A 21,413-nucleotide genomic window follows, 5' to 3' on the forward strand; every position below is an offset into this window, starting at 1 on the left:
TCAATATACGCTTGTTGCCATTTTTTATTTTTTTTTACCAAAAATATGTAGAAGAATATTTATCGGCCTAAACTGATAAGGAAATTTTTTTTAAAAAACATTTTTGGGGATATTTATTATAGCAAAAAGTAAACAATATTGTTTTTTTCTTCTCAAAATTGTTGCTCTTTTTTTGTTTACAGCGCAAAAAATAAAAACCGCAGAGGTGATGAAATATCACCAAAAGAAAGCTCTATTTGTGGGGGAATTGTCAGTTAAAGCGATGTAGTGCCAAATTGTAAAAAGTGCTCTGGTCAGGAAGGGGGTCAATCTTCCGAAGCTGAAGTGGTTAAGGTCTCTCTACCACAGGACTTTTTTTTTTTTTTTGGGTGGACTAATATTGGGTGGAGCTGGTGGGTTTAGAGAAATCCCATTTTCTGCTTCTTAAAGTGGTTGTAAACCCTTACAACACACTTTGACCTACAGGTAAGCCTAGATTAAGGCTTACCTGTAGGTCCAAGAAATATCTCCTAAACCTATACGGTTTAGGAGATATTTGCCCGTAGACAGTGGCGCACAATGACGAAGATGCCGCGCGTGTCGGCTCCCATGCGCATGCGTCATCGCGGCTTCGCCGAATGACAGCGGCGGACCTGCGAGACCCCACCGAGAAGATGGATGCGCCAGACTACAGGGGACAGCGGTGACTTCGCTGGCTCCTGTGTCAGTAAGTAAGTGACACATAATGGACTACTATGCGATGCATAGTAGTCCATTATGCTTTGCAGGGAATGAAAGAGGAAGTAAACTCATCAGGGTTTACTTCCTCTTTAAATACTACATAGCAATCTCCTCTTTACCTACAGGCCCTTGCTGAGCAGAGAGGAGACCTTGCCAGCTTTTGGCTGGTTTCTCTAGGCAGTTGGCGCTCTATGAATTTATGTAATAATAATAATCAGAATAATTTGTAAAGTTCTGGTTCACAGGCCTAAAACTCTTCACAATAGGGAGACTGAGTGCAGCTACATTGACGACGCTCTCTAATAGGAGATCCGAGCATCGCATGGACTGTGCTGCAGAGTGAAAATGCTCCAGAGAAGGCTTTTTATAGGGGAAGCAGTGGTCCCTCTGCTCTACAGAACTATGACACCCCCCCCCCCCTTGCTGATTGGACAACTCAAGCTGTGACTCAGAAAGGAGCATGTCAGACCTCCACAGAGAGACCACTGCTTCCATGAAAAAAGCAAGGATCCTTCTCTGCAGCATACTGGTTAAGAAGGGCAAATTTCAAAACTCAGGCTGTGGCTGCTTTCCAAATAAAAGAAACTGCAAGGCCTTGCACACTTTTTGTTCTGATGCACAGGGAGTGTATCTAATGAAAACGTCAGTTGGGCTTTAATGGATGCATAACTTTTTTTTTTGTCGTTTTGTTTTGTCTTTTTTTTTTTTATGCAAAGACCTCCCCCCAATGTTCCGGATCTTCTGTACCCAGAGGGTTAAAACACCCAGCTGATCCTCTGCGTTGTTCAAATGCCGTTGGGTATATTCTGGGTGTTTCTTGAGAATTAGCTTGCGAAGAATGTGAGACACATGGAGAAAAGAGTTGATTCACCGCCTTTTGCTGACAGCTGCAGGTACAAACTGATACAAGATTATACATTTGGCTCCTGCAAGAGCTATTACAAAATCTTCTGATAATTACAAAATCTTCTTACGGCTGCTTCGGGAAACTCTAGAAAGACAAATCCTTCTGCGAAAAGTCATTTACAAAACCTGTCAGGAATAATAATCTTCTCTATGGCATGAACTTCTCTACAGCATGGACTAACTACAAGGCTGGATTATTCAAAGGGGACCCGTGCTTAAATTATTCAGAGAAGACCCAGCAAAGTAATCTAACGCTTAACTTTTACAGAGCTGCCCTTCTCCCCAATCCATTGCCAGACCACCCCAAAAATGTATTTCTGAAAGTCGGTCTTTGCATGAGGCTAAGACAACCCCCCCGCTGAATTCTCAGTGATGTCACTGGTCTCTAGTGAATGGATAGGCTGCATTCTCAGTGATGTCACCGGTCTCTAGTGAATGGATAGGCTGCATTTTCAGTGATGTCACTGGTCTCTAGTGAATGGATAGGCTGCATTCTCAGTGATGTCACCAGTCTCTAGTGAATGGATAGGCTGCATTTTCAGTGATGTCACTGGTCTCTACTGAATGGATAGGCTGAATTCTCAGTGATGGCACCTGTCTCTAGTGATTGGATAGGCTGCATTCTCAGTGATGTCACTGGTCTATAGTGAATGGATAGGCTGCATTCTCAGTGATGTCACCAGTCTCTAGTGAATGGATAGGCTGCATTCTCAGTGATGTCACCAGTCTCTAATGAATGGATAGGCTACATTCTCAGTGATGTCACCAGTCTCTAATGAATGGATAGGCTGCATTCTCAGAGATGTCACCGGTCTCTAGTGAATCGATAGGCTGTATTTTCAGTAATGTCACCTGTCTCTAGTGAATGGATAGGCTGCATTCTCAGTGATGTCACCAGTCTCTAATGAATGGATAGGCTACATTCTCAGTGATGTCACCAGTCTCTAATGAATGGATAGGCTGCATTCTCAGAGATGTCACCGGTCTCTAGTGAATCGATAGGCTGTATTTTCAGTAATGTCACCTGTCTCTAGTGAATGGATAGGCTGTATTTTCAGTAATGTCACCAGTCTCTAGTTAATGGATAGGCTGCATTCTTGGTTATTATGTCACCGGTCTCTAGTAAATGGACAGGTTGTATTCTCAGTGATGTTGCTGATGTCTTGCATGGATAGGCTGCATTTTTAGTGATGTCGTCAGTCTGTAGTGCATGGATAGGCAATGCGCTTCTGAATTTCCCTGTAATGATGTGTATTTTATTCCAGACTTGAAATGATGAACTCCATAAAGTGCAGGCAATGGATGTCATTTACAATGAGAAGAACACACATACCTGAGCACTCTGTGCATCCATAATTCTAATGACATTATGTGCGTTGGGTGCTCCCTATTATTTGATAAGCCGGCTGTGCCCGGACAGTATGTGTGCCTGCAGGTTTACCTCTATGAATATTTACAAAGTCTCTAAAGCTGTCACTTTCTATCTTCTTTCATACCCCGCGGGCCGGGCGGGAACTGGCGAAGACAATGCTTCTGCTGTTAGCTTTCAGAAGAAATAGCTTGATTGTTCCTTGGGATACTTCTAATGGCGGGAGACTCCTGTCTGCGCTCTCTGATGTGTAGGTGTGTTGCATTTACCTTCATGAGTGTCAGCAGGGGGATTAGACACATCAATGGAGGACTCATAGCTGGGACTCCGTAATGCAGCAAAGGAATTCTCTCTGCAAATACTGGAGCTTTTATTGCAGTCACCATCAAGAATGACAGATCTGTGACTAGTCTGTATCATAAACCTTTCCATAAGCCACTTCAGATCGCAAAATTGATTCTGTCTATAATTGGAACTCAATGGCCACCGAAAAAAAAAATGAAAGTGTTAGTTCACCTTTACAGAAAAAAAAAAAGAAAAAAAAGCATGGTGGTGGGAGTGTCATGGTCTGGGGCTGCATCAGTGCTGCCGGCACTGAGGAGCTACAGTTCATTGAGGGAACCATGAATGCCAACATGTACTGTGGCATACTGAAGCAGAGCATGATCTCCTCCCTACAGAGACTGGGCTGCAGGGCAGTATTCCAACATGATAATGACCCCAAACACACCTCCAAAGACAATCACTGCCTTGCTAAAGAAGCTGAGGGTAAAGGTGCTGGACTGGCCAAGCATGTCTCCAGACCTAAACCCTATTGAGCATCTGTGGGGCATCCTCAAATGGAAAGTGGTGGAGCGCAATGTCTCTAATATCAACCAGTTCTGTGATGTCATCATGGAGGAGTGGAAGAGGACTCCAGTGACAACCTGTGAATCTCTGGTGATCTCCATGCCCAAGAGGGTTAAGGCAGTGCTGGAAAATAATGGTGGCCACACAAAATATTGACACTTTGGGCTCAATTTGGACATTTTCACTTAGGGGTGTACTCAGTTTTGTTGACAGCGGTTTAGACATTAATGGCTGTGTGTTGTTATTTTGAGGGAACAGAAAATTTACATTGTTAGCCCTTATACACACGGTCGGACATTCTGACAACCAAATCCGTTGGATTTTGTCCAACGGATTTTTTCCGACGGATTTTGTCCGAAACTGTTGCATACACACGGTCGGACAAAGTTGTCGGAAAATCCGATTGTACATATCGTGATGACGTCATTTCGTTACGACGGGACTACGTTCAGGCTAGTAGCCAATAGCTTTGGTCTAGGAATTTGATCTGAGCATGCGTGGCACTTTGTCCGTCGGAGTAGGCTACACATGATCGGAGTATGTCCGATCGGAGCATTTTGTCGGAAAATTTTACGGACAAGTTGGAAAACTTGGTCCGTCGGATACTCCGACGGAAACAGTCCGATGGTGACCACCACACACAGTCCGATTATCCAACAAAACGGTCCGATTGGACACATTCCGTCGGAATCTCCAACCGTGTGTACAAGGGCTTATACAAGCTGTACACTTAATACTTTACATTGTAGCAAAGTGTCATTTATTCAGTGTTACATGAAAAGATATATAATTAAATATTTACAAAAATGTGAGGGGTGTCCTCAGCATTTGCCATAAGACCCGGTTCACACTGAGGCGGCACGACTTGCAGCGCGACTGCCTCAGGCGACCGGGATCCGACTTTAGCGGCAGCTTGCAAAATTACTTCTGTATAGAAGTCAATGCAAGTCGCCCCAAAAGTCATACAGGAACCTTTTTCTAAGTCTGAGCGACATGAGTGGCTCCGATTAGAACATTTCCATTGCACAGAACAGGACGCGACTTGTCAGGCTGGTAAGTCGCCTGACGAGTCGCCCCCTGTGTGAACCAACTCTAAACCTTTACCAGTAAGCTAGTCAGTCATTGGGTGAGAGAGTAGAACAAATACTTCCATCATTCAAAGTGTTTTCACCAATAGGGAAAAAATATATAAAAAAATGTATAATAACTCATATGCTTAGAAGAGTAGAAATGAGCCCTTGAATGCAAAAAAATAGACTTTTTAATTTTTTTTTTGACTCATCAAGCATGTCATTAACAGATACGGGTAAATGAGAGTAAAAATTTGCATACCTTCAGCATCCGTCATCTCTGATTTCTACCATTAGCTGTGCTTCCAAATATGTATTTCCAGTGATTTCTGTACTCAGCCGTGACTGTGACCACAAGGCAGAGGACCGAGACTACTCATGTCTTAAGTGACTCATTGACTAGATTGAAGTAATGGTTATTGCATGTTTTCTTTTAATTCATTCTTTAAACATGACTTCTATAAACATTAAAGAAGAATTCCAGGCTTCCAGCTTGGACCAGTGTAGCAATGTATAGACCACACGTGGCCGATGGCCCTGGAAGCTGGAAATCCCCCACGTAGACACCACTACTCCAGTCATCTCCACTTGCTTCTGGGTCTCATGTCATTCTGCTGCACTCCTACCTATTGAACACAGGAGGTCAGCTGCTCAAAACAGGTGCACCAACCAGAGAATTCTTTGCAATTTCTAAATAAATGCAAAGTGTTCTCTGATTGGATGAGCAGGAGAGCTGGTATCAGCCTGTCCACCTCCTCCAGTCAGGGAACTTTTTGCATTCATTCCGAAAATTAAAATTAAATGGTGCGCCCATGGCGAGAAGCTGATCTTCTGTGTTCAGAATGCAAATAAACATTTGCTGCTCTGTGATTGCAGTATTCTAGTCTGCATCTCCCCAAGGGAATACATAAAACCTGGCCTGTTAGTGGGCCCTGAGGACAGGGTTGATGACCACTGCTCTATGGTAGTCACACCATGCACTGCTTGATCTGTGTTCCCACTCGCTGAACCCAGCCTTCCCTCAAGTTTACATCGCCAGTAGGTAGGCCGGATTAACAAAACCCAGGAACTGTAGCACACACATAAATGCCCCGTACACACAATCAGATTTTCGACCAACCAATGTTGGATGTGAGCTTGTTGGTGGAAAGTCTGACCATGTGTATGCTCAATCAGACATTTGTTGTCGGACTTTCTGTCAATAAATGTTGGCTAGCAGGTTCTCAAATTTTCCGCCAACAAATGTTTGTTGTCGGAATTCCCGATCGTGTGTACACAAGTCCATCGGACAAAAGTCCACGCATGCTCGGAATCAAATACGAGTCGAAGATATAACTAGAGTTCATAATGGAGATATCACGTACGTCTTGTACGTCACTACGTTCGTAATTCTTGGCCAACATTTGTGTGACTGTTTGTATGCAAGACAAGTCCAACATCCTTCGAACAAAATACCACGGGTTTTGTTGTCAGAAAGTCTGATCGTGTGTACGGGGCATTACTCTTTCCCCCCTCAGCCTGGTCCAGCCACTAACTAGTGCATCTGTAGACAACCTGCCTACAGGCCAGCCACTCAGCATAGGACTTGGAAGCACTGGAGTAGTGGTGTCCAGCTTCCAGGAGTAGTGGTGTCCATCTTCCAGGAGTAGTGGTGTCCAGCTTCCAGGAGTAGTGGTGTCCAGCTTCCAGGAGTAGTGGTGTCCAGCTTCCAGGAGTAGTGGTGTCCCGCTTCCAGGAGTAGTGGTGTCCCGCTTCGAGGAGTAGTGGTGTCCCACTTCCAGGAGTAGTGGTGTCCAGCTTCCAGGAGTAGTGGTGTCCAGCTTCCAGGAGTAGTGGTGTCCAGCTTCCAGGAGTAGTGGTGTCCCGCTTCCAGGAGTAGTGGTGTCCCGCTTCCAGGAGTAGTGGTGTCCAGCTTCCAGGAGTAGTGGTGTCCTGCTTCCAGGAGTAGTAGTGTCCAGCTTCCAGGAGTAGTAGTGTCCAGCTTCCCGGAGTAGTGGTATCCAGCTTCCAGGAGTAGTGTTGTCCAGCTTCCAGGAGTAGTAGTGTCCAGCTTCCAGGAGTAGTAGTGTCCAGCTTCCAGGAGTAGTGGTGTACAGCTTCCAGGAGTAGTGGTGTACAGCTTCCAGGAGTAGTGGTGTCCAGCTTCCAGGAGTAGTGGTGTCCAGCTTCCAGGAGTAGTGGTGTCCAGTTCCCAGGAGCTTCTACACATAGTTACTTGGTCTTAGCTGGAGCAATAAAACGACAGTATGTATAATATAGCCATGCCCAATTCTTCTTTTAAAAAGTATTCTAAGCAGTGACAAAAACTCTATATCAGGGGTCCTCGGGCAAGAGGGCCGGGTGTGACCCTTTACTTCCTGACCCTTGAGGCTCTCTCTCTCTCAGACACCAACAAGGAGGCAATATTCCTCTAGATGATGCCAATGATGGGGCATTGTTCTGTCTTCAATAACCACAGGCGCTGGGTCACTGCTCACCAACCCTGGGGCATTATTTACCCACAATGACCACTGACGCTGGGGCATTTTCTAAATCTGCCTAGAGTTTAGCTTTAAAGGGAAGCCATTTGTGCACATGCCTGGTAGTGCTACATAACCCGCAATACAAGGCAGGTGTGATTTATGCCAAAGCTTCACTACACCCGATAGCTGAGCGATGTTTGTGCTTTGCCCTGCAAAACACCCAAACTAAACCAGTTTATATGACGTCGCACCCACTGGACATGCTAGGATTTGCAGGGGGGCCAGCTGCAGAAGCAAATGCAAGGCCAAGGGGTTAAATATTGCCTTGGGGGGAAGAGGTGGACAAATTCTGTCCACGTACGGTAAGAATTCGGTGTCATTCCAGTCACAGGAACCTCGGCATGGGAACATTCATCAGATAAGGGTGATAAAATAACTTTTCGAGAAAAAAAAGTGTGCACCTCCTGGCATTTCACTCTCTGATTTTTGAAGCATTCTTTCCGGCTTGAGCCTCAAAGAATGCCAAATATTCCCCAATGGCAAGACCAGCCACCATAAAATAACACAAGCCGCCATGCCTGAGTGCTTATCATCACCTGACATACACACCTTGTCACCGGGGGTTTGCATGGAATCGCTATTGCATTTCTATGTTACGTATTGAAAAGTGATATTTGTGAACTTCTGAGGCCATCCGGCAGACAATGCAACTGTGCTAAAGTCAGGCAATACACTCAGTTTATTTTAAATTGAGCGGCTCAGAAAATGCGTAAAAATAGCATAAGATAATTAAATGAAAAACGGCAACTTTTGATTTATGGTTCGGAAAACGATTATTAAAATTGTAAACATGCACATCGCGCCAATGTGTTTCGGGGTGAGTGCACTCCCCTTTCTTCAGGGCTATTGGATGGCAATAGCTATCAAAATTATATAATGCTTACGAGATTTCAGAAAACAGTGCTTGTTAGGGATGCAGAGGCATCTGTTTTTCGAAATCTCTTAAGAAATATGTCATTTTGGGAACCATTCCCATCTGTCAGCACACAGCAACAGTCCTGAAGAAGGGGAGTCCAGTCCCCCGAAACACGTTGGCTTAATGTACATGTTTACACATGTAATGAATGCCGTAAGAACCATACATAGAAGGTTGCAGTGTTCTGGATACCGGGCGCTCCTTCTTTCCCACCCAAGTCTTCTTACTGAAGTGACCACATATCGGAAAAGTAGCAGCCCCTAAGATTTAGACGTGTGGTTCGTTTTGTTCCGAATCTTAATTTTTCGGAGATTCTGAATCACAATAGTATCGAATTTAAACAAATCTGAAATAACAAAAAAAATTTGGACAAAATTTCGAATTCTAATCATTTTCGAATACTTTTCAAATTCATATTGTTTTCAATTTCGAATTCGAATAGTTTTTGAATTCCAATGGTTTTCCAATTTCCAAAGAGAAAAAAATAGAATAGAAAATAAAGGAATAGAATAGAAAAAATAGACTAGAAAAGAATATAACAGAAAATAAAAGAATAGAATATAATAGCGTAAAAATAGACTAGAACAAAATAGAATAGAAAATAAAAGATCAGAATAGACTAGAATATAATAGCAACAAATAGAATAACACAGAATATAGCCATCTTCTGAAATTCGAATTTCAAATAGAATACATTTGAATTTGAATAGAATAGATTAATAAAAAAAGAATTTAATTAACCGCTTCAGGCCCGGAATATTTTACCCCCTTCCTGACCAGAGCATTTTTTGTGATTCGGCACTGCGTCACTTTAACTGACAATTGCGCGGCCGCACGACGTGGCTCCCAAACAAAATTGACATCTTTCTTTTCCTCACAAATAGAGCTTTCTTTTGGCGGTGTTTGATCACCCCTGCGGGTTTTATTTTTTGCGCTATAAGCGAAAAAGTGCAACAATTTTGAAAAAAACGCATTATTTTTTACATTTTGCTATAATAAATATCCCCCAAAAATATATAAAAAAAAATGTTTTTCCATCAGTTTAGGCTGATACGTATTCTTCTACATATTTTTGGTAAAAAAAAAAATCGCAATAAGCGATTATTGATTGGTTTGCACAAAAGTTATAGCGTTTACAAAATAGGGGATAGTTTTATGGCATTTTTATTCATTTTTTTTTTACTAGTAATGGCGGCTATCTGCGATTTTTATCGTGACTGCAACATTATGGCGGACACATCGGATATTTTTGACACATTTTTGGGACCGTTGTCATTTATGCAGCAATCAGTGCTATACATATGCACTGATTCCTGTGTAAATGACACTGGCAGTGAAGGGGTTAACCACTAGGGGGCAGGGTAGGGGTTAAATGTGTCCTAGGGGCATGTTTCTAACTGTGGGGGGGGGGGCGTGGCTACATGTGACACGTCACTGATCTCTGCTCCCGATCACAGGGAGCAGAGATCAGTGACACTGTTACTAGGCAGAACGGGGAGATTCTTGTTTACATTATCATCTCCCCGTTCTTCCTCCCCGTGGGAAGATCGCGGGTATCCCCACAGCGATCAAACCCACGACCCGACTCACGGAGGTCCCGGCCGGCATGCGCGTGTGATGGCACGGCGGCAAATTTAAAGGGACGTACCTGTACGCCCATTTGCCTGTCTGTGCCATTCTGCCGATGTACATCGGCGCGCGCCGGTCGGGGAACCAGTTAAAAAAACAAAACAATAGATTAGAATAGAAAGAATATAACCATTTCCCAAGAAATCTATTTAAATTTGAATAGAATAGAAAAGAATAGATTAGAATAGGAAGATGGTTATATTCATTCTATTCTATTCTGGGGTTTTTTTTTCTATACTATTGTGTTATTTTCTATTCTAATAATATTCTAATTGATTCTATTTGAATTTTGGAAAATGGGTATATTATTTCTATTCTATTTTATTCTATTGTTTTTTTTTTTTTAATGCTATTTGCAGAGTGACAATTTTGTTTAGCAGACAGAGAGAGAGACAGAATATTCACAAATGATCAGATTTATGCCATCAAAGTATGGGATAGGAAGTAACTTCTCCAAGATGTGGCCAGGCTATGGACATTTAAGTATTACCATACTACTAACAAATGGTAAACAAGCCCTCACTTACCTCTGTAAGCTGCAATGTGGAGCATTTCATTCCCAAAGTTTACAGCAGAGTCACTGAAGTAATGTAAGTTATTTTCTCAGCAGACCAGTTCATCCCGCCTCACACTCCCAGTTGTAATTCAGCAGCTACTTTCCCTTTGGTCCTCCCTTCCAGCAATGACTCCATAGCTTAGCATTCCTCTGCTGTGTCTCCCAGCGGTGACTCTGCAACTCTGCATCCCCTGCCCTCCAAAGAGAATAGTAATGCAGCGTGCATAGGGCTCCTCACCCTCCTGTCAGGCCCTGTTCCCGAGCCACATTCCTGTCTGAATATTGTGTCTGGGTTTCAGGCGGACTGAAACCCGGGACACAATTCAAAGCCCGGACTGTCCAGGTGAATCCCGGACAGAGGTGGCAACCCTACATCCATCTTAGCTCTCCCTGATTCCTGCCCCACAGTGCTCAGCAGTTCAGCTCCCCCTCCCAGCAGTGACTTGGCAGCACCAGCTACTCATTTGCACATATCTAACAGCGGTTTTTGGCTCACTTATTTCTGGTCAAAGTGTTGCTTCCAGTGTTCTCTGTGCAAAGACAGGGATCCTGATTGACTTAATCTGCTTGATAAGTCGGTCTTTAGCTCTTCCTGCATATATATGTGCCACCTGTAACTGTAAAGGGGTTAGAGGGTGCCTAGTACTGCCATCAGGTATATGTTAAGAAGGGGGAGTGATTTTCCCACCTTTAGGCAAGATAGAACATTGATAAATTGGTTAAGGTCTGCTTTAAATGCTGACCTGGTATTTCTCCCTCTTCATAATTGCAGAATCATGCTTGGGTAACCAAGCCCAGGGCTATCAATGATTCACTGAACACAAGGAGGTACAGGAAGATGCTTGTACAGATTCTGAACTCTGATCACCCAGCTTGAATGTATATAGGCCAAGCTACCGCCTAAGCATGCAAAGCAAGAGAGCATTTTAGATATGGCAGGAATTCACAACAGGAATTCTGTACAGAGAGCAGACCCACGAGTCAAGGGATGGTCTCCGGGGCACAATAGATCTACAGATAGATCCAACTAAAGGAACATCCAGTAGGGAGGTCATGGACTTGGGAGGACTGCCCTGTCATTTGCAGGCCTTCTGAAAAAAACTACTCAACTAGGCCCAAGGGATCATGGGAGATCATGTCAAACTCTAGGCTACAGTCGTTTCTTGTTTTTTTGTGACATGGTTCGGTGAAAGCAATGGAATTTGCTTATTGACTGGAGTTGTTTGACGTTCCCTCTTTAGAGTGAAACATCACCCCCAAATTTTGACTTCCAATGTTTTTTTTTTGTTTTTTTATTAAAAGGAAAATTGTTATACAAAACAAAAGAAAGGGTTATCTTACCAGTACAGTCAATACCACAATGATCTAGCTTTAGAAGAACACATAGAAATTATATAAGAACAGTAGCTGAGTCTCGAAATACATTCTAGGATTCCAAAATAATAAATCAAGGTTTCTCAACCAGGGTTCAGTGGAACCCTTGGGTTCATCTAGAGCAGTGATTCTCAACCAGGGTTCTGTGGAACCCTTGGGTTCCTCTAAAGCAGTGATTCTTAACCAGGGTTCCGTAGAACTCTTGGGTTCCTCTAAAGCAGTGATTCTCAACCAGGGTTCCTCTAAAGCAGTGATTCTTAACCAGGGTTCCGTAGAACCCTTGGGTTCATCTAGAGCAGTGATTCTCAACCAGGGTTCTGTGGAACCCTTGGGTTCCTCTAGAGCAGTGATTCTCAACCAGGGTTCTGTGGAACCCTTGGGTTCCTCTAAAGCAGTGATTCTTAACCAGGGTTCCGTAGAACCCTTGGGTTCCTCTAGAGTAGTGATTCTCAACCAGGGTTCCGTAGAACCCTTAGGTTCCTCTTAAGCAGTGATTCTTAACCAGGGTTCCCACAAAGGTTGCTAGGGGTTCCTTCAGCATTGGGCAATTTCTGCCTCTCAGATAAGTTCCCACTGACCATTGATCTCTTTTGATATCTGTAAGGAGGTAATTCTTCCCAATGACCACAAGTGTAAGGACCATTCTTCCCACTGACCATCACACTATTGTATCATGAGTTAGAGAGACCAGAGAACTATTTGAGGGGTTCCTCTGTGTTGAAAAGGTTGAGAAAGGCTGCTCTAGAGGTTGCTAGGGGTTCCCTGAGCAATGTTCATTTTTTGCCTCTCAGGTAAGTTCTCAAGGACACCATTGATCTTTTTAGTTATCTGTAAGGGGGTAATTCTTCCCAATAACCACAAGGGTAATAAGCATTCTTCTCATTGCCCATCACACTAATGTATGATGAGTTGTAGAATTTTCATTTTTAGCAGGGGTTCCCTGAGACCGGAGAATTATTTCCAGGGTTCCTCTGTGTTGGAAAGGTAGAGAAAGGCTGTAATAAATCATACACAAAACATGTCTCCAATCTGTAGATTGGTAAAAAAAAAAACATTCTATCATAGCCAAATCATCAAACAACATTGGAAAAACCGTACTAGAAAGAGAATGAAGGCAAGAAGAAGGGTAAAGGAGAGGTAAAGAAAAAAGAAGAAGAAAGATCCCAAGTACAACGAAGATGGCTTGGTAAATCCCCCATAGTGCAAAAGATTTATAAACCCAATGTGCACATCGCATGCCCAAGGACTCCACACTTTTCAAATCATTTTCGCAAACCTTGGATTATGCTAGCAAGCTTTTCCTGAGTCACAATCAATGAAACCTTTTGCCATACCTGAGACACAGGGAATGAAGTCTTCTTTCAGTTCCGAGCAATGGCCCCCAACTGGTTTATGTTAAATTTTAGTTGGGTGGAAACATGTCTGATGCCCCATTAGGCTTTTTTATGTTCATCATACCAGCAAGAAGATCTCCCACCCTTCTCCTGCTACTATCCTAATAGCCAGGTCTCTGCTACTGCAATCCACACTTCCTGTATTTATATAGAGGTACTGCTATTGGATTGGTGACACCAATGTACTGGCCACTAGTGAAGTTTTCATAGAAATGTACACTACATGACCAACAATTTGTGAACACCTGACCACCACACCTACTTATTTTGCCCAAATTTGTGTTTTCCCCCTCTAAATGATTAAGTTCAGCTCACACTGGGGGAGGAAATCAACATTGTAAACCAATTAAGCTATACAGTATGTCAATCAAATAGGAACTTTTCTTAGCCCTTGTACACGCGATCGGAGATTCCGACGGAATGAGTCCGATTGGAGCGTTTTGTCGGATATTTAGACAGTGTGTGGTCTGCATCGGACTGTTTCCGTCGGAATATCCGTCGGACCAAATTTTCCAACTTGCCGGAAATATTTTCCGACAAAATGCTCCGATCGGACATATTCTGATCATGTGTAGAGAATTCCGATCGAACAAAGTGCCACGCCTGCTCAGATCAAATTCCTACATCAAAGCTATTGGCTACTAGCCTGAACGTAGTCCCGTCGTAACGAAATTACGCCATCACGTTCTGAAAGATCGGATTTTCCGACAACTTTGTCCGACCGTGTGTATGCAACAGTTTCGGACAAGATCCGACGGGCAAAATCCGACGGACAAAATCCGACGGATTTGGTTGTCGGAATCTCCGACCGTGTGTACAAGGGCTTTGAAGGAGAGAGAGCACAGGGATGACCTTCTCCGTGAACTGCTGCTCCATCACTTTCCAGCCATAGGCTGAGGCACCCCTTGCCCTAACTGTTTTGCTTTACCTGCATTGGGTAAAAGTGTGGTCAGATTCTGCCTTTGCGGTGCCTAGCTTACAAGACTGGCTAAACAAAATCAGCCATTTCTGGTATGTAAGACAGTATCAAATCTGTGATTTTATCTGTTTGCCTATACGTTCACTTTAAATAACTTCTACTAGGAAGATCCTATAGCAGAGCGATTATTCCATACATACCATGCACAAAAATAACCCAGCAGAAGGCTCATTGTTCTATGCTAAGATGTCAGACTTTTTTCCATCCATAAACGTGTTGTTTTAATAATAAACCGCTCCTTCCTTCCGATAGCAGGCCCTCCATTTTTTTATGAGACATTTTTACGGTCGTAATGGTGCGTCAGGCCCCTTGAGGGGTGCGCGGGGTTATTCAGCAGCTAAAGTTACTAAAGATTTACTGTAAAAAGGCAATCATCCGGCCAGATACTTTTCATTCTTCTCTCTGGATATTGATGCGTCACAGAGGTTTTGGCATCTAATACAGCAGCAAGAGCGAAAAAAAAAAACGATTCGTTGCTGGAAATGCTATAGCTTAGAAGCTGATGATTCTGCCCCTTCAATCCATTGTGTCTGACGTTAATTCCCAGACTTTTAAATCCTTAAGGTGAGCGCGGTGTGTGTACACCTAGCACTACACATCCGATATCCTTCTTGTTTCTACTGATTGACATGCTGTGATTCTAGCAAGCTATGAAAAGATAACACACTGTGATCTATTACCCACCAAAATAAATCCAATTGGTTTATCCCCGCTGCCACTGCCGTGCTCATAACTCAATGGAATTACTGGCAAGACTTTTATCAATTGAGTCCCTTTTCTCACTGGTTTTGGATTTGGTTCATGGCAGCAAATACATCTCTGTTAAAGCTCCAGGCATTAACTTACCCTTTATTACCCCCCACCTAAGTAACCAATTATTTAAAATTTAGGCAAGACCTTACTTGCCTACATTTGTGGTCATGTGACATGCTGAGTTCTGGATCTTCTATCTTCTTTATTTAGATGAAGGGGGTCCTTCTTGTCCATGTTACTGCCTAGGTGACGTAGACTTTTTCTATTAGCTGTCCAGCGGTCGGGTCCTCTCAGGAATTTGCTGGGTCCTGCTTCTTCTATCTTCTTCCCTGTAGAGGTGGAGAGTCCTTCTTGTCAGTGTCGCTGCCTAGGTGATGTAGACATTACCTATTGGCTGTCCAGTGGTAGGTCCTCTAAGGAATGTTCTGGGTAACAGGTCTTCTATGTTCTTCCCTGCAGAGGATGTGGGTCCCCTTCATGCCTACATCACTGCCTATGTCAGTGAAGGCGAACCGTGGCACCCCAGATGTTTTGGAACTACATTTCCCATGATGCTCAGCTACATTGCAGAGTGCATGGGTATCATGGGAAATGTAGTTCTAAAACATCTGGGGTGCCAAGGTTCGCCATCACTGGCCTAGGTGATGGAGACAATATCTATTGGCTGTCCAGCACTGGGTCCTCTCAGGATCTTCTATCTTCACTGCAGAAGAGGAGGATCCTTTTCTGCCCATGTCACTGCCTAGGTGATGTAGACATTACCTATTGGCTGTCCAGTGGTAGGTCCTCTAAGGAATGTTCTGGGTAACAGGTCTTCTATGTTCTTCCCTGCAGAGGATGTGGGTCCCCTTCATGCCTACATCACTGCCTAGGTCAGTGATGGCGAACCTTGGCACCCCAGATGTTTTGGAACTACATTTCCCATGATGCTCAGCTACATTGCAGAGTGCATGAGCATCATGGGAAATGTAGTTCTAAAACATCTGGGGTGCCAAGGTTCGCCATCACTGGCCTAGGTGATGGAGACAATATCTATTGGCTGTCCAGCACTGGGTCCTCTCAGGATCTTCTATCTTCACTGCAGAAGAGGAGGATCCTTTTCTGCCCATGTCACTGCCTAGGTGATGTAGACAATACCTGTTGGTTGTCCAGTGGTTGGTCCTCTTAGGAACATGGGGGTACTAGATCTCTTTGCGACAAGAAGGATCCTTCTCTGTCCATGTCACTGCCCTGTTGCTGTAGACACTTTCAATTGACTGTCCATTGGCTGAGTTCTCTTAGGAATCTACAGGGTCCTGGATCTTCTATCTTCTTCCCTGCAGAGGTGGAGGATCCTTCTAGTTCACATCACTACCTAGATGACATAGACACTTTGCAATAGCTGCCCAGCAGTGGTGTCCTCTCAGTAACTAGAAAAGTGCAGCGGTGTGATGATGTCACAAAAAAGGTGATCGGGCCACGTGGGTGTAAACCGCAGTTGGAGAGTCCTTCTTGTTAGTGTCGCTGCCTAGGTGACGTAGACATTACCTATTGGCTGTCCAGTGGTAGGTCCTCTAAGGAATGTGCTGGGTAACAGGTCTTCTATGTTCTTCCCTGCAGAGGGTGTGGGTTCCCTTCATGCCTACATCACTGCCTGGGTGATGTAGACAATATCTATTGGCTGTCCAGCACTGGGTCCTCTCAGGATCTTCTATCTTCACTGCAGAAGAGGAGGATTCTTTTCTGCCCATGTCACTGCCTAGGTGATGTAGACAATACCTGTTGGTTGTCCAGTGGTTGGCCCTCTTAGTAACATGGTGGGTACTAGATCTCTTTGCAACAAGAAGCATCCTTCTCTGTCCATATCACTGCCCTGGTGCTGTAGACACTTTCAATTGACTGTCCAGTGGCTGGGTTTTCTTAGGAATGTACAGGGTCCTGGATCTTCTATCTTCTTCCCTGCAGAGGTGGAGGATCCTTCTAATTCACATCACTACCTAGATGACGTAGACACTTTGCAATAGCTGCCCAGCAGTGGGGTCCTCTCAGTATCTAGAAAAGTGCAGCGGTGTGATGATGTCACAAAAAAGGTGATCGGGCCGCGTGGGTGTAAACCGCAGTATCAGATCACTGGTTGTCCCACCTGGAAGTCCCTGGCTCCATAGAGGGACATTAATGGTGGATTTAGGTGAGTAAACTGCAGCTTTGAGGTTATCTTTTTTAAACTTGTGAATCTGTAAGCCCTTTTACACACGGTCGGACATTCTGACAACCAAATCCGTTGGATTTTGTCCGACAGATTTTGTTCGAAACTGTTGCATACACACGGTCGGACAAAGTTGTCGGAATATCCGATCGTGCAGAACGTGATGACGTAATTTAGTTATGATGGGACTACGTTCAGGCTAGTAGCCAATAGCTTTGGTCTAGGAATTTGATCTGAGTATGCGTGGCACTTTGTCCAATCGGAATGCTCTACACACAATCGGACAAAGTCCGATCGGAACATGTTGTCGGAAGATTTTATAGCCCAGCTAGAAAACGTGGTCCGTCAGAGTACAGTCCCATGGAGCCCACACACGGTCGGATTATCCGACAACACGGTCCTATCGTACATTTACCATCGGAATGTCCGACCGTGTGTACAAGGGCTAAGAGGTAGGTGGGAACAAGGGGATGGGAAGGAGGAGAATACAAAATCTGGCACAGCTCTGCATAGAAACCAACCAGCTTCTAGGTTTTATTGTCAAAATAGTTTTTCCCACTGAACACCAATGTAAGGGACTTTTTTACACTGACCACCAATGTAAGGAGAACTTCTTCCACTGAACACCAATGTACGGAGAATTCTTCCCACTGAACACCAATGTAAGGGGCATTTTTTCCCATTGACCACCAATTTTAGGGACATTCTTTCCACTGACCACCAATGTAAGGGGCATTTTTCACATTGACTACCAATTTAAGAAACATTCTTTCAATTGACCACCAATAAAACAGCATGTTTCCAACTGACCACCAATTTAAGGAGTATTCTTCCTACTGGCCACTAATATAAATGCATTCTTCTGCATTTTTCCTACTGACCATCAAAGTAAGGGAAATTCTCCCCACTGACCACCAATGTAGGTGCATTCTCCAGCTAATCATCGATGTAAGGGGCATTCTTCCCTCTGACCACCAATTTAATGGGCATTCTTCATACTTTTCACCGACATGAGAAGCATTTTCGCATACTTTATAGCTGGAAAACTCAGAACTGACCCTGCCAAACAAATAAAAGCGGCCTCATTATGTCATAAACCAACACCGCGGGTTCTATAAAACTAGTATTGCATGAAAGTGTTGCAATCGTGGTTTATGTCACCAGATAGTTATGAAGACGATGTAACATGTACAAAGTCCTTTGTGTTTAGTGATCCTTTAGCTCCACCAAGATTACCGGGAGATATATCCGAAACAATAATACACAGAGGAGTGAGTTCTGTAATACACGAGAACTTTGAATAGCTAATATATATTTATATATATGAGTTGTTTTATTCACTAAAAATGTTAAGTGTTTTTAAAGCCCAAACTTTTTTGTTTAACTTTGGAAACCCAGGCCCAAGTTGTATTGATGTCTGTGTCCCACTAGGGAGATGGAGACGGAACAAGAAGTAAGTGGAGATGTTTCCCAAGTGAGTTATGACGGACCAGGTGTCCCCATTGCAAGATTTCTAATCTCCTCCCATTTAGGTGACAACTGTAACATTTTAGATTTCCCCTCACTGTACCGGGGTCACCAGGATATTACAGAGGGTGATCTTCCAAGACAATCTGGTAGTGTTCGCAAATTTCCATACTATACTCTATATTCTGTGCATTGTGGATTTCTGTATTGTCCAGTGTCCAGCCTGTGTCCACAGTGTCTTGGGCCCTGTCATCGTATTACACATTCTCAGGGCTTTTTATTGAAGAATAGGTGCAGGTACTCCCCCTTCCCCTGAGTCACCCCTTTTCTTTGGCCCTTACCTACCTCACAGCACCACCACTTGTGTCTGCCCACATACTCCTCACAGTGCTGTCCCTTTTAGAGAATACAGAGCCAGGTATCATTTTATGGTGTTAATTCATTTGTATGGAATTGGTTAATGATAATAGCCCTCCCCTTAAGTGACAATGGACCCCCGCAGCAACAGTAGGTCCTTCCCAGCAACAATAGACCCGCAGGAACAAAATACCTACCCCGCAGCAACAATAGAATGAACAGACCCCCTCCAGGAACAAAAAACACCCAGCAACAATGGATCATCCCACCAGCAACAATAGATCTGCTCCAACAACAATAGACCCTCCTCCCGGACCTAAATACCCCCCCAGCAACAATAGATTTGTCCAAGCAACCATAGACTCCCTATGGCAGGGTTTCCTAAACTTTCCAAACGTATGGTCAGTTTACTGTCCTTCAGACTTTAAGGGGGCCGGATTGTGGCCAGTGAGTGTAGAAAATGTCCTGAGCTCAGCATCAGTGGAAATAAACCTTACCTCGGGGATAGTGGTCAGATACATAGTGCCTGTGGGCAGTAAGAGGAAGAATAGCAGCCCATCATTGGTATCGGTGAGAGGGATAGTTCTGCCTTATTGGTATCACTGGAATGTAGTACTCCATCGTTGGTGTCAGTGGGAGAAACAGTGCCCCATCACTGGTATCAGTGGGAGAACTACTGCCTCATCGTTGGTGTCAGTGGGAGGAACAGTGCTCCATCATTGGTATCAGTGGAAGAACTACTGCCTCATCATTGGTGTCAGTGGGAGGAATAGTGCCCCATCATTGGTATCACTGGGAGGAATAATGCCCCATCATTGGTGTCAATGGGAGAAATAGTGCCCCATCATTGGTGTCAATGGGAGAAATAGTGCCCCATCATTGGTGTCAATGGTAGGAATAGTGTCCCATCATTGGTGTCAGTGGGAGGAATAGTGCCTCATCATTGGTGTCAATTGTAGGAATAGTGCCCCATCATTGGTATCAGTGGGGGGAATAGTGCCTCATCATTGGTATCAATGGAAGGAATTATGCTCCATTATTGGGGTTAGTGGGAGGAATAGTGCCCCAAGGGCCAGATAAAGTCCACCAAAGGGCCACAGTTTGGAAACCATTGCCCTATGGAAATAATAGATGCCCCAGCAGCCAGCATCAGTAGACCCTCTCCCCTCAACAGTAGATTCCCCCAAAAACATAAGACCCCCAGAGCAACAGTAGATTCCCCTCAGCAACAATAAAACCCCCCTCCCGTAATGATAAATACCCTCAGCAACACTACACCCCCCCCCCCCGCGCGCGCAACAATAGGTGATTCTCCAGAAGCCTTCAACAGTAGACCCCCCCCCCCAATAACATCATAAGGACCCAGAGCAACAATAGACCCCCATCTCCCCACAACTGAAAATCTGCCCCAGCAAAACTACACCCTCCAGCGACAAAAGACCCCCATCCCCCCAACAACTGAAAATTCACCCCAGCAACACTACACCCTCCAGCGACAATAGATCCCCCAGCAGCCAGCGTCGATAGACCCTCCATCACACCCCAGCCCTCTTTGCCAGTACACATTCTGTGCTGGAGTGTTCCTATTGGGAAAAAAAAGCCCTGCATATTCTAAATATTTAGTTTGGTCTTTTTGTTAATTTTTGAGGCTGCACTGGAGGGCCCCCCTGTGACCAGCAGTGACCACCACTATTCCTGAGTAATCTCTCCTTGGCTGCCACTGAAGGTCTATGTCTGTCAGTTGTTTCCTTTTGTCCTGGTTGTGCCAACTTGCTCATGATGTTTACATGTCACTTAATACCGACAATGACTAGGCATGACCACGCTGAAGTCATATAACTATCAAAGGATGAGTAATGTTCAAGTAAACCCTTCTTTTGTCCCTAACACTCCTTTTGTACAGAGCCATATAAAAATATTCTGTTACACAATCACCTTTCCCTAGGGAAACTGGGTCACAGCAGCTGCGGCGCGGAGAAGGTCAGCGCTTTTCTTGGCTGCGGAGGATATGGACAGAAATTTCACCCAGTGCATCAAAAAGTAGATTTGTGCCTCGCTCAGCAATGCATCGTTCATGGGACTTGATATGTAACTTCAGACTATTTTTTTTTTTTTTTCCTCGTTCTGGACAGAGTGAGGATGGCTTTGAACCTCTGACGGGCTTTTACTGCTGTCTGAAGTTTTCTTGGGGAGATTCCCCCCCCCCCCCCCCCCCCGCCTTCCATCCTGGTGACAACATCAACTTAAAATGAACCTTCCAACTTAAAGTGGAAGAAAAGCCTAATGTCGCGTACACACGACCGGACTTTTCGACAGACTAGGTCCGCCGTTCTTCCCGACTGACTGTCGGCGGAGTTCCGGCGGACT

The 21,413-nt window shown here is 44.2% G+C and overlaps 1 protein-coding gene and 1 long non-coding RNA gene across 4 annotated transcripts in view; one reads left to right on the plus strand and one right to left on the minus strand.

Moving 5' to 3' along the window:
- The window catches only part of LOC143997631 (uncharacterized), a 379,606-nt gene that overhangs the window by 335,152 nt on the left and 23,041 nt on the right, over positions 1 to 21,413 (plus strand). The gene's annotated exons all lie outside the window — the stretch shown is intronic.
- On the minus strand, positions 5,088 to 11,314 carry LOC143997630 (uncharacterized). The gene is made up of 2 exons (XR_013277712.1): positions 10,509 to 11,314; positions 5,088 to 7,139 (listed from the first exon to the last, which is right to left on the minus strand). It is a non-coding gene; the product is annotated as an uncharacterized LOC143997630 (long non-coding RNA).

The sequence above is a fragment of the Lithobates pipiens genome, unplaced genomic scaffold, assembly GCF_037356315.1.
Source record: "Lithobates pipiens isolate NorthernLeopardFrog02 unplaced genomic scaffold, aLitPip1_a1.2 Scaffold_19, whole genome shotgun sequence".
NCBI classification, from domain to species: domain Eukaryota; kingdom Metazoa; phylum Chordata; class Amphibia; order Anura; family Ranidae; genus Lithobates; species Lithobates pipiens.